This window comes from Pan paniscus, chromosome 2, assembly GCF_029289425.2.
Source record: "Pan paniscus chromosome 2, NHGRI_mPanPan1-v2.0_pri, whole genome shotgun sequence".
In the NCBI taxonomy this organism is placed as follows: Eukaryota; Metazoa; Chordata; class Mammalia; order Primates; family Hominidae; genus Pan; species Pan paniscus.
In genome coordinates this window covers 134,134,819-134,147,939 of record NC_085926.1, presented here as the reverse complement: position 1 = coordinate 134,147,939, position 13,121 = coordinate 134,134,819, and the positions used below count along the sequence as shown (strand labels likewise).

General features: G+C 43.5%; 1 pseudogene; it reads left to right on the top strand.

The window, feature by feature from the left end:
• Nucleotides 1–11,032: 11,032 nt before the first annotated feature.
• LOC106634608 (large ribosomal subunit protein eL31-like) lies at nt 11,033–11,561 on the top strand (annotated as a pseudogene).
• The last annotated feature ends 1,560 nt before the right edge of the window (nt 11,562–13,121 follow it).

Genomic DNA, 13,121 nt, shown 5'->3' with positions numbered 1-13,121 from the left:
CCTGCCTAATTTTTTGTATTTTTGGTAGAGACGAGGTTTCACCGTGTTAGCCAGAATGGTCTCAATCTCCTGACCTCATGATCCACCCGCCTCGGCCTCCCAAAGTGCTGGGATTACAGGCGTGAGCCACCACGCCCGGCCAGAACACTGTATTTTCAATCTTCATTTGATTAGCAAAAATCCATGTGTAACCTCACAGTTCAAACCCATGTTGTTCAAGGGTCAACTGTATTAACAGGTAGATTTATAGGTGGTCTTTTTGTTTGTGTTTGTAAGTTATTTACAATGAACATTTGTAATAAAGTGATTTGTTGTTCTTTTTAAGAAAGAATTGACAAGACATTGAGGAGGAATGGTCAAAGAGTAACTCTAAGGTTATAAACTTGACAGAAAGGGAGATGATGACATAATGATGGAATAGAGTATAGGAAAGCGAGATCTGAATATTGGAGAAAAGATGATGAGTTTGGCTTTAGATGTATAAATTTTAAGGTGACTCAAGGATATCTAGCTGAAGATAGAAGCAAGAAGTTTGAGATGCAAATTTGAAGCTCAGAAGAGGCATCAAGTAGAGAAGTTGATATAATCATTTTTCAAAAAGGGATAATTTAAGCCATTAATGAGAGTGTAGGAGTTACCAGAATGGAGATATGAAATCAGATAGGCTAAAAACTGTGGCCTGGGCTGGGTGGGGTGGCTCACAACTGTAATCCCAGAACTTTGGGTGGCTGAGGTGGGTGGATCACTTGAGGTCAGGAGTTCGAGACCAGCCTGGCCAACATGGTGAAATCCCATCTCTACTAAAAATACAAAATTAGCTGAGTGTGGTGACGCAGGCCTGTAGTCCCAGCTACTCAGGAGGCTGAGGCAGGAGAATTGCTTGAACCCTGGAGGTGGAGGTTGCAGTGAGCCGAGATCACGCCACTGTACTCCAGCCTGGGGCAACAGAGTGAGACTCCATCTCAAAAAAAAAAAAAATACAAAAATTAGTCGGGCTTGGTGGCATGCGCCTGTAATCCCAGTTACTCAGGAGGCTGAGGCAGGGGAATCACTTGTACCCATGAGGCAGAGATTGCAGTGAGCCAAGATTGCGTCACTGCACTCCAGCCTGGCTGATAGAGCTAGTCTCTGTCTCAAAAACAAACAAACAAACAAACAAACAAATCCCTGTGGCCTGAATTAATACAATCATTCATTCATTCCTTCAAAACTAAATGAATGAATACATCAGACCTTCAAAAAAAACTAACAGTTTAATAAGTGAGACAGATGTAAATAGCTGATTTCAATTTAGGAGTATTAATATCAAATTGAAGGCTGGGCGCATTGGCTCATGCCTATAATCCCAGCACTTTGGGAGGCAGAGGCAGATGGATCACTTGAGGTCAGGAGTTTGAAAACAGCCTGGCCAACATGGCAAAATGCAGTCTCTACTAAAAATACAAAAATTAGCTGGGCGTGGTGGTGCCTGCCTATACTCTCAGCTACTCGGGAGGCTGAGGCAGGAGAATCACTTGTACCTGGGAGGCAGAGGTTACAGTGAGCTGAGATCTTGCCACTGCATTCCAGCCTGGGCAACAGAGGGAGACTCCGTCTCAAAAAAAAAAAAAAAAAAAAAAAATCAAATTGAAGGCTGGGCATGGTGATTCAGGCCTGTAATCTCAGGACTTTGGGAGGCCAAGGTAGGGGGGATCACTTTAGCCCAGGAGTTTGAGACCAGTGTGGGTAACATAGGGAGACCCCTCTCTACTAAAAATAATATCAAATTGATATGAGAGGGAATCAGCAGCAAATGAAAGAGAGAAAGAGAATACACAGAAATAGGATAACTTGGACAGTACAGAATCACAGAACAATGAGGAAGAATGTTTTAATTTTATTTTTTTTGAGATGGAGTATCGCTCTGTTGCCCAGGCTGGAGTGCAGTGGTGAGATCTCAGCTCACTGCAACCTCTGCCTCCTGGGTTCAAGTGATTCTCGTGACTCAGCCTCCCAAGTAGCTGGGACTACAGGCGCATGCCAGTCAAGCCCGGCTAATTTTTTTTTTTTTTTTTTTTTTGAGACGCAGTCTCACTCTGTCACCCAGGCTGGAGTGCAGTGGTGTGATCTCGGTTCACTGCAACCTCCACCTCCAGGGTTCAAGCAATTCTCCTGCCTCAGCCTCCCGAGTAGCTGGGACTACAGGCGTCTGCCACCTCACCTGGCTAATTTTTTGTATTTTTAGTAGAGACGGGGTTTCACCACGGCTGGTCTAGAACTCCTGACCTCAAGTGATTCCCCCACCTGGGCCTCCCAAAGTGTTGGGATTACAGGCGTGAGCCACCGTGCTTGGCCTAATTTTTGTATTTTTAATAGATATGGTATTTTACCATGTTGGCCAGGCTGGTCTCAAACTCCTGGCCTCAAGTGATCCACCCATCTTGGCCTCCCAAAGTACTGGGATTACAGGCGTGAGCCATCATGCCCTGTAAGGGAAGAATGTTTTAGAAAGAAAGATGTGATGAATAACAGGAAGTTTTTTTAGAACAGTTAAGAAGAATAAGGGTTAAGATTTTGTAAAGTAGGTTGATATTGTTGAATGATACCTTTCCTCTGTTCCACAATTGGTGCTTTGGGCCTATAACTGCAGACAGTTAAGCTCTAAGTATCCTCAACTGTTACAGACACCTTCTTCAGGACTAAGAGGCAACAAAACCAGCCCTGCCATCACCTGCCACCACCTCAACACTCTTCCTAGTTCATAGAAAAACAGAGAAGTGGAACATGAGAGTCCAGTCTTCTGGTTGTGCCTTTATGGCCAGAGGCTTCTTGTTCCCCTCCCAAGGACGCTGTTCTTTTCCTCTATTTCCAGTGCCAAGTGGGATTGGAGGTGCAGGAGAGCAGGAAGGGAAGACTGGTTTTCTGATTGAATGTATTATTGGGCTGGGAACTTGATCTGAGCAAAGGAAAAGGAACCGGAGATGGCAGATGGGGGTTGGTGGTGGGCTGTGGAGAAAACTAAACTCCCACTGTAGCAAAGATGAGTGTGTCCTGTTCTGGGGGACCTGAGAAAAATAGCTGGGATGTGAGCCATCTTGGCAATACTCCTTATAGCGAGGTATCACCAGGCAAGGAGGTCCTAGCAGCAAGAAGCTGCGGATTGAATGCTGGGAGTATGAATGAAAGAGGCTCTGGAAGTGGTTAAGGCAGAGATATTCTTCCATATCATGGGACTGTGCAGTGGAGTGGACACACAGAAGTGGTCTAGAAAAATGCAAACATGCACCCCAAGAGAGACCCTGCACTTGGTTGCCATCTATTCAGAACTTCAGTTGACAGTTGGTCAGAGAAACAGTGGCAACCATCAGAAACAGAACTGCGGCCCTTCCCAGTTGGACAGATGCATGTCCAGGTCCACTCTGAACATTTGCAGGGCCCAGGGCATAAGTACAAATGGTGACCTACATACCATATGTCTAAATATTTGCACATTATTGATCAAACTAACAAACTTTTAAATAAAATAGGTTTATCCTTCTGCTTTGACAAATATATTTTCAAGGCCAGGCACAGTGGCTAACGCCTGTAATCCCAGCACTTTTGGAGGCTGAGGTGTATGGATCATTTGAGATCAAGAGTTAGAGACCAGCCTGGCCAATAAGGTGAAACCCTCCTCTCTACTAAAAATACAAAAATTAGCTGGGCATGGTGGTGCATGGCTGTAATCCCAGCTACTCGGGAGGCTGAGGCAGGAGACTCGCTTGAGCCCCAGAGGCGGAGGTTGCAGTGAGCTGAGATTTCACCACTGCACTCCTGCCAGGGTGACAGAGCAAGACTCTGTCTCAAAAACAAACACAAAAAAGCACAAACAAACATAGTTTCAAAACAATATGGAAGGCCAGATTTGAATTTAGAATTTTTGAAATCCTTGGAGTTTCTTTTCTTTTTCTTTTTTCTTTTTTTTTTTTTTTGAGATGGTGTCTTGCTCTGTTGCCCCAGGCTGGAGTGCAGTGGCGAGATCTCGGCTCACTGCAACCTCTGCCTCCCGGGTTCAAGCGATTCTCCTGCCTCAGCCTCCTGAGTAGCTGGGACTACAGGTGCACGCCACCATGCCTGGCTAATTTTTGTATTTTTAGTATTTTGTATTCTTAGTAGAGGTTTCACCATGTTGGCCAGGCTGGTTTCGAACTCCTGACTTGATGATCCACCAGCTTCGGCCTCCCAAAGTGCTGGGATTACAGGCGTGAGCCACCATGCCCAGCCCGATCCTTGGAGTTTCACACCAGAATGCAGCAGCACAGGTAGAATTGGTCCCCCAAGCATGGCTGCTGGCCCACCTCCTTTCTCTTCCTACCTTTGGCTCTTTCTCATATGTTAAGGATCCTAACATGTATATCCCAACCCAAACATATAATCTCTATTACCAGTGCTGTCCCTTGGCCACTTATTAGGCTCTGGGGCAAATTTTCTTGACTCTGTGGACCCCTCTACCTGGCAGATAGGGAAGCATGGCCAGAGTTGCCTCTTCTGGTCTGGACCTGAGAGCACCACCGCCCTTGTCCTGTTTTCTGTTTCACCAACACACCAGAGAAGCTAGATCTTCAAGAATGAGGGGGAAAGGAAGAGTTGAGATTTTTAAATGTTTTAAAGTGTTTAGTTTGTGGCTGAAATTGCTAGTTGCCACCCAAAGTCTACTCTCTCCTTGTTCCTTAATAACAGAACTTCTGGCTGGGCGCGGTGGCTCACGCCTGTAATCCCAGCACTTTGGGAGGCCGAGGTGGGTGGATCACGAGGTCAAGAGTTCGAGACCAGCCTGGCCAACACGGCGAAACCCCGTTTCTACTAAAAACACAAAAATTAGCTGGGTGTCGCGGCGGACACCTGTAATCCCAGCTACTCAGGAGGCTGAGGCAGAGAATTGCTTGAACCTGGGAGGCAGAGTTTGCAGTGAGCTGAGATCATGCCACTGCACTCCAGCCTGGGCGACAGAGCAAGACTCTGTCTCAAAAAAAAACAAAAGAAAACAACAACAGCAACAACAAAACATGTGAATTTGTCATGTTCACAAACCCACTAAAAGACTACTTTTCTGATTCCCTTCCAACTGAGCATGGCAATGTGACTAAATTATGGCCAAAGAAATGTAAGAAAAGTGTTATGTGGGCTGCTTAAAACTGGAGGCTGGTTAGAAGGTGCTGACTCAGCTGGGAGGTGGGCCCTTGTGTTCCTGTTTTGCCTTGCTGTTAGCTGAAATGTGAAATGCTGAAGCTTCAGGAGCCATCTTGGACTATTAGATAACCTTGAAGGTAGAAGGTATATATTTGGATGGTAGAGTATGAAGACAGAGCCTGGATCCCTGATAACAGTGGAACTGCCATACTAACTGTGCATGGCTTTCTTCCAGACTTTCTTTTTTACATAGAATAAGCCAATTTCTATTTTGCTTTAGCATTGTTATTTTAGGTTCTCTCTGATTTCAGCTAAATCCAATTCTGATTCAAAGTTTTAAATTAGACTATATTTTATTAACTAAAAATAACCAAAGTTATGGAATCTGCCTAAGATATAACATAGGGACAAGAAAGGGCAATTTAATACAGCAGTGTTCAAAATAGTCATTGGATAATTTTAAAAAGTCAAACATTGGGGGCCTTCTGTGGTTTATTTTTTTTTTTTAAACTGAGGCAGGGTTTTGCCATGTTGCCTAGGCTGGTCTCGAACTCCTGGGCTCAAGGGATCCACCCACCTTGACCTCCCAAAGTGCTGGGAGGTTGCGTCACCCACCGCCAAGCTCCACTATGCCCAGTTCCTCTGTAGTTTTGAAGAATATAGTTTCAGTAGAGTTGTGGGGAGAGAAATCTGATTTTAAGAGACTAAGAAATAGTTAATTAAAAATCAAAATGAGGTTTAATTCTTGCAAAAGATTGACAGATTAAAAAACGGGACAGATGTGGACTGAAAGATGGATTTGGGAGCATACAGCATAGCTGGGCAGAACTGGGGAAGATAGTAGTGAGGGACAGAAGGCTGAAGACGTCAAGACCTGGAAAGTTTGTATGCTCACCACTATACCACCCGATGCTGAAGAAGTAGGACTTGGGAAAACCATACAGCAAATTCCTGGAGGAAACCAGAAACAGAGAGAAGAATGACAGGAAGGGGAATTGTGGAATATTTTGATGTAGAAAAGAAGGAGATCTTTATTTTCTCCTTGGAGGTAAAGAAAGAGGTAAAGTCCTCTGCCAAGAATTGGAAGGCAGCTGGGCACGGTGGCTCATGCCTGTAATCCCAACACTTTGGGAGGCCAAGGTGGGTAGATCACCTGGGGTCAGGAGCTCGAGACCAGCCTGGCCAACATGGTGAAACCCTGTCTCTACTAAAAATACAAAAGTTAGCTGGGCATGGTGGCACGTGCCTGTAATCCCAGCTACTCTGGAGGCTGAGGCAGGAGAATTGCTTGAACCCAGGATGTGGAGGTTGGAGTGAGCCGAGATTGCGCCCCTGCACTCCAGCCTGGCGACAGAGCAAGACTTCGTCTAAAAAAACAAAAACAAAAACAAAAAAACCAATGTGGGGATGTGGAAAAGGTTCAGGAAAGCCCCACAGTACAGTTAAGGACTATAACCTTCAAATGAGACTTTAATGGTAAAAAAAAGTTACCATTTGGGATGTCTATTGTCTGCTGGTTATTATGCTAAATTATTTACACATGTGTGTAATACCTCACTGAAAATGAAACATCTTTCCAGTTTGCTGCCTACCTCTCCTTCTGATTCTCTTTTGTGGGATCCTTTCCCTCTGCACTTTGTTTAAATATTGGTGGTCATCACAACTTCATTCTTAGCATTCTTCTCTTCTTACTCCTCCTGGGTAATTTCTATCACTCCCATAGTTTCTATTGCCATATGCTGCTGACTCCCAAGTCTATACCTTCAAATCAAATCCCTCACCCCTATACCCAGGATGCCAGATTCATTTATCCAACTGCCTATTGGACATTTAATTTGGATGTCCCATAGCCACTTCAGACTGTACATGTCCGAAACCTATGTTCATAATTTCCCTCCAAACCTATTTTTCCTACTGAGTTCCCTCCCTTTGTGAATTTATAGAATAGTGTTAAGAGTAGGGATTCTGGAACCAGACTGCCTGGATTCAATTCTTACCTTACGTTAGCTGTGTGACCTTGAACAAATTATTAGATCTATGTGCCTCCGTTTCCTCATGTGTGAAATGGGGATAATAATAATAGTACTTACTTCATAGTGTTGTTGAGCATATTAAATGAGTTAATATATTTAATTTTTATTTTAGACAGGATCTCACTCAGTTGCCCAGGCTTCAGCTCAGTGGCATGATCATGGCTCACTGCAGCCTTGACCTCTCAGGCTCAGATGATCCTCCCACCTCAGCCTCCTAAGTTTGTGCCACCATGCCCAGATAATTTTTTTTTGAGACCGAGTTTCGCTCTTGTTGCCCAGGCTGGAGTACAACAGCACAATCTCCACTCACTGCAGCCTCCGCCTCCCAGGTTCAAGCGATTTTCCTGCCTCAGCCTCCCAAGTAGCTGGGATTACAGGTGCCTGCCACCACACCTGGCCAATTTTTGTATTTTTAGTAGAAATGGGGTTTCACCATGTTGCCTGGGCTGGTCTTGAACTCCTGGACTCAAGTGATCCACTCACCTCGGCCTCCCAAAGTACTGGCATTATAGGTATGAGCCACTGTGCCCAGCTTCAAGGTATTATTATTATCTCCATTTTATAGATAAGAAAACTAAGGCTCAGAGAACTTGAATAATTTTTCCCAAATCTATACAGTAAGTATTGAAATAAAGCTTTGTTCATGCTATTCCACTGCCCCATGCTCCCTCTCAAAGCTCAGGAATAACAAGGGCTCAAAAAGTCTAGCTTGTTCAACTTCAGGTTAGAAATCTTCACTCCAGCTGGGCATGGTGGCTCACAACTGTAATCCCAGCCCTTTGGGAGCCCAAGCTGGGCAGATTGCCTGAGCCCAGGATTTCAAGACCAGGCTGGGCAACATGGCAAAACTCTGTGTCTACCAAAAATACAAAAATTAGTCATGGTGGCATGCGCCTGTAGTCTCAGCTACTTGAGAGGCTGAGGCGGGGAGGACCCATTGATCCTGGGAGATTGAGGCTGCAGTGAGACTGATTGTACCACTGCACTCTAGCCTGGGTGACAGAGCAAGACCCTGTCTCAAAAACAAACAAACAAACAAACAAACAAACAAACAAACAAACACCTCATTCCTAGCTTAGTCTGTCTTGGAATTGCAAAGACCATTTTTAAACCTTTATTGTCTAAGACTCTATAGTTAGATATCTTTGGGAATCCTGTTTTATCTAAGAGATGCACCCTTTTAAAACACTCCTGCGATCTTTTTTTTTTTTTTTTTTTTTTTGAGACAGAGTCTCGCTCTGTCACCCAGGCTGGAGTACAGTGGCACGATCTTGGCTCACTGCAACCTCCATCTCTCGGGTTCACGCCATTCTCCTGCCTCAGCCTCCCGAGTAGCTGGGACTACAGGCTCCTGCCACCACGCCTGGCTAATTTTTTTTTGTATTTTTAGTAGAGACGGGGTTTCACCGTGTTAGCCAGGATGGTCTCAATCTCCTGACCTCGTGATCTGCCCGCCTTGGCCCCCAAAATGCTGGGATTACAGGCATGAGTAATCTTTTTTAATGTCCTTAATCAACTCCCTCTCCCTTTCACATAGCAGCAATTCCAAACTTTCATCACTCACTTGATGGACTCTTCCTCACTACCTTCTCTAATAGTGAAATGTTAAAACAGTCAGATTTGGGGCTACTTCAGTCCTACCTGCTTAACTCAACCTGCTTGACCAGAGGACTATCTTAAACATGTAGTGCAGAGCCCAGGTGAGGAAGGTGATGACCATGAAACTATGCAACCTGCAGGTAGTACCATATGCTATGTAGAACAGGTGGGAGTTGTGTATGAAAACTGTTCTAAGACAGAGAGGGATTCTTAGATAATGGAGAAATAGCCCCCAGGGGAAAATGGGCTGTATTCCAAAAATTCAATTTTAAATTGACTGTTTGGAATGCAGAACACATTTTCCCTTAGAAACAATGCCATGAATAATTGCAGTTATTTTTCTCAGGAAAGTCCACACAAGCTTGTTTAACTCATAATGTAACAGACATATCTGCTAAGACATTTTAGATTTGCGTCAAGTAGATCCCTAAATCCTTACTACTCTGAATTATAAATTAGCCGTGTACATAGCTGCCACCCCAACTAGACTGTGAACTCTTTGGGGACTAGAAACTGTTGAATTATTCATTTTTGTATTCTGAATGCCTGGCATATAACTGGCAATAAACGTTGGTTGCATAAATGAATGGACAAATTTAATAGGCATTTGAATACTGTTGAAAGTGTCTTGGGGAATAAAAACAGTAACATTTAGTGGATCCCTTAATGCGTTTGGCACTGTCTTAGGTAGATGACCAATAAAGCAAGCTGCTTTGTTAAGGCTGGAGTTAGAGATGAAGAAGATAAAAACAATTTTAATATTTGAGGTGTAAAATAAATGAGTGCTTGACTTGCTAAATACATGTTTTTGGATTAAATCAATGGAGAGATACATTGATTTGGAAAATGTTATGGAAAAAAATATCAGCAGGAATTGCTTGGAGGGGGAAGGGAGGTGGTTCTTGGGAGCTCTAGGACTGAGGAGGGGAGAGCTATGACCACAGCTAAGAGCAGAGGATGGAAGAGGAAGTTTGGTAATGGTCAGAAAGGAATGATCAGGAAAGAACAGAAGTATCAGTCTGAATTACAGCCTAGTTTAATTTCATCTGGTTTACTGCTCCGTATAAAGAAGTACTACTCTGGCCAATCTCTGAAGATTTTTCATGAGTTTAGATTATGCTATTTTTACTTTCCCATAGATTGTGTTTAATTAGATTTATTGGTTTCCACAATGACAGTAGATTAAGCATTTGTGGCTTTTGTTTTTCAGACAGGGTCTCACTCTGTCACCTGGGTTGGAGTATAGTGGTGACATCTCAGCTCACTGCAACCTCCTCCTCCCAGGCTCAAGCAATCCTCCCACCTCAGCCTCCTAGGTAGCTGGGACCACAGGTGTGCACCAGCACACCCAGCTAATTTTTTTGTATTTTTGGTGGAGATGGGGTTTTGCCATGTTGCCCAGACTGGTCTCGAACTCCTGAGCTCAGGCGATCCACCCACCTTGGCCTCCCAAAGTGCTAGGATTACAGGCATAAGCCATGGTGCCCGGCCAGGCATTTGTTAAAATCTGGTAGGGATGTGTATAATGGTGAAAACGATGGGATGGAAATAATAAGCAATGAGGGAGAATGCAACTTGAGAAAGTGGGAGAGGGAACATCATCTCTACAGAGAGTTTTTGGTGGAGGAAGAAAAAGGAGGGGACAGAGGAAGGAGGGTGAAAGAGGAAGGGAAAGGAAGACAAAAATTAGCTATTTTGTAAACAATCTAACCCGTCAGAAAGTCTCTCTGACTGCTTGCCTGATCTTTGTTCTTTGAAAACATAACTACAACTATTTCTGTATTTACTTCATTGTCTCCAAAGTGCTAGAGTGCATTCAATAAATACTTGATGATTGATATTCTGAGTGTTTCAAATCAATTCACACTTTTGGTTTTATTAAGGACCTTATAATTAACATTGATTTGATCAAGCTGAAACAAGAACTGGCTTCAAATTTGTAAGGCATTTTATATCTCTCCCCAAGGAAAAAGCAAACAATTTTCCATGCCTATTAGGTACTACACACTATACTAGTGACTTTACTTATATTGTCACATTAATCATTATTTTAACAATTATTGAATTCCTATTATATGTCAGACCTTATGCTAAGCAATGAGGATAAGAGGCAAAGAGGGAGAAAACTCTGACCTTCTAAGAGTTATAGAAATATAATGGGGAGGAAACAGGGCTAAACCAACAACTGCAGCATAGTGTGGTAGTGCAACAGAAGAGGTAAACACGCTTTTTATCAACTTGGACCTGGCAGAATGGCTTCCGCAAAGAAGGGTGGCGAGAAGAAAAAAGGCCGTTCTGCCATCAACGAGGTAGTGACCTGAGCATACACCATCAACATTCACAACCACATCTATGGAGTGGGCTTCCAGAAGTGTGCCCCTAGGGCACTCAAAGAGATTCGGAAATGTGCCATGAAGGAGATGGGAACTCCAGATGTGCACACTGATACCAGGCTCAACAAAGCTGTCTGGTCCAAAGGAACAAGGAATGTTCCATACTGAATCTGTGTGCTGTTGTCCATAAAACGTAATGAGGATGAAGATTCACCAAGTAATTTCTGTACTTTGGTTACCTATATACCTGTTACCACCTTCAAAAATCTGTAGACTCAACGTGGATGAGAACTAATCGCTGATCGTCAAATACATCAAATAAAATTATAAAACTGCCTTCAAAAAAGAAAAGAAAGAGGTAAGCACTTGGCAATATTGGAGAATAGAAGAGGGAAGCTTTAATTCAAAATGGGTATACAGACAATAAGAAAAACAAGTATTTTCCACAATCCCACTATCCAGAAAAAAATAATATTTTGGTGTATGTCTTTATAGTCATCTTTTTACCATGCATGGATATTTAGTTTTTCCAAAATTGTTCTGTTAATCAGGGTTTAAAAAAATTAATATATTATGAATATCTTCCCCTGTCAATAAATACATTTTTATATCATTTTAATTTTTTACATCATTCCTAATAGCTATATAATATTCTACTATGTAGATATATCCATAATATAGGTTGTTTTCAATCAGGAAATTTGGATTGGTTCTTTTTAAAATAGTATAAACAACTGCAATGATTATTATATAAAAATCTCTGGCCAGGCGCTGTGTTCACGCCTGTAATCCCAGCACTTTGGGAGGCTGAGGCGGGCAGATGACGAGGTCAGGAGATTGAGACTACCCTGGCTAACACGGTGAAACCCCGTCTCTGCTAAAAATACAAAAAATTAGACGGGCGTGGTGGCAGGCGCCTGTAGTCCCAGCTACTTGAGAGGCTGAGGTAGGAGAATGGCATTAACCCGGGAGGCAGAGGTTGCAGTGAGCCGAGATTGGGCCACTGCACTCCAGCCTGGGCAACAGAGCGAGATTCCGTCTCAGAAAAAACAAAAAACAAAAAACAAACAAAAAAAAACGTAAAAATCTCTTCATAATCCTAGATTATCCTATTGTCTTAGATCTCTGGTTCCCAAAGAGTGCACTAACGTACCCCCAGGTGCCACAGAGAACTCATAGAGAAGCCGCAGGATATTTCAACCTTGTGAGGAAAATATTTGACATTTGTTGGTTACTGTAAAAATTACAGTTTCAACATTAGATCACCTTACATTCCTTTCAATGAGGTTATATCTTTGCAAAGCTGGGTTTTTGCTGGTGCTGTGACAAAAATAAAGCATTGCACAAAAATCCATGTGATCTGGGAAATGAGGGTGATGTCCAATCTGATTTTTTTTTTTTTTGAGACAGAGTCTTGCTCTGTCACCAGGCTGGAGTGCAGTGGCATGATCTCGGCTCTCTGCAACCTTTGCCTCCTGGGTTCAAGCGATTCTCCTGTCTCAGCCTCCCAAATAGCTGAGACTACAGACGCGTGCCACCACGCCCAGCTAATTTTTGTGTTTTTAGTAGAGACGGGGTTTCACCATGTTGGCCAGGCTGATCTCGAACTCCTGACCTCAAGAAATCCTTCCACCTCGGCCTCCCAAAGTGCTGGAATTACAGGTTTGAGCCACCGTGCCTGGCCTACTTTTTCAAATAGCTACCATGTTAGGGCATAAATACTCATTAAGTTGTTTGGACCTAACTACTTAAAAAACTCTTTCAGGCCGGGTATGGTAGCTCACGGTTGTAATCCCAGCATTTTGGGAGGCCGAGGCGGGCAGATCACATGAGGTCAGGAGTTTGAGACCAGCCTGGCCAACACAGTCTCTATTAGAAACCCCGTCTTCACTAAAAATACAAAAATTAGCTGGGCGAGGTGGCGGGTGCCTGTAATCCCAGCTATCGGGAGGCCGAGGCAGGAGAATCACTTGAACCCGAGAGGTGGAGGTTGCAGTGAGCCAAGATC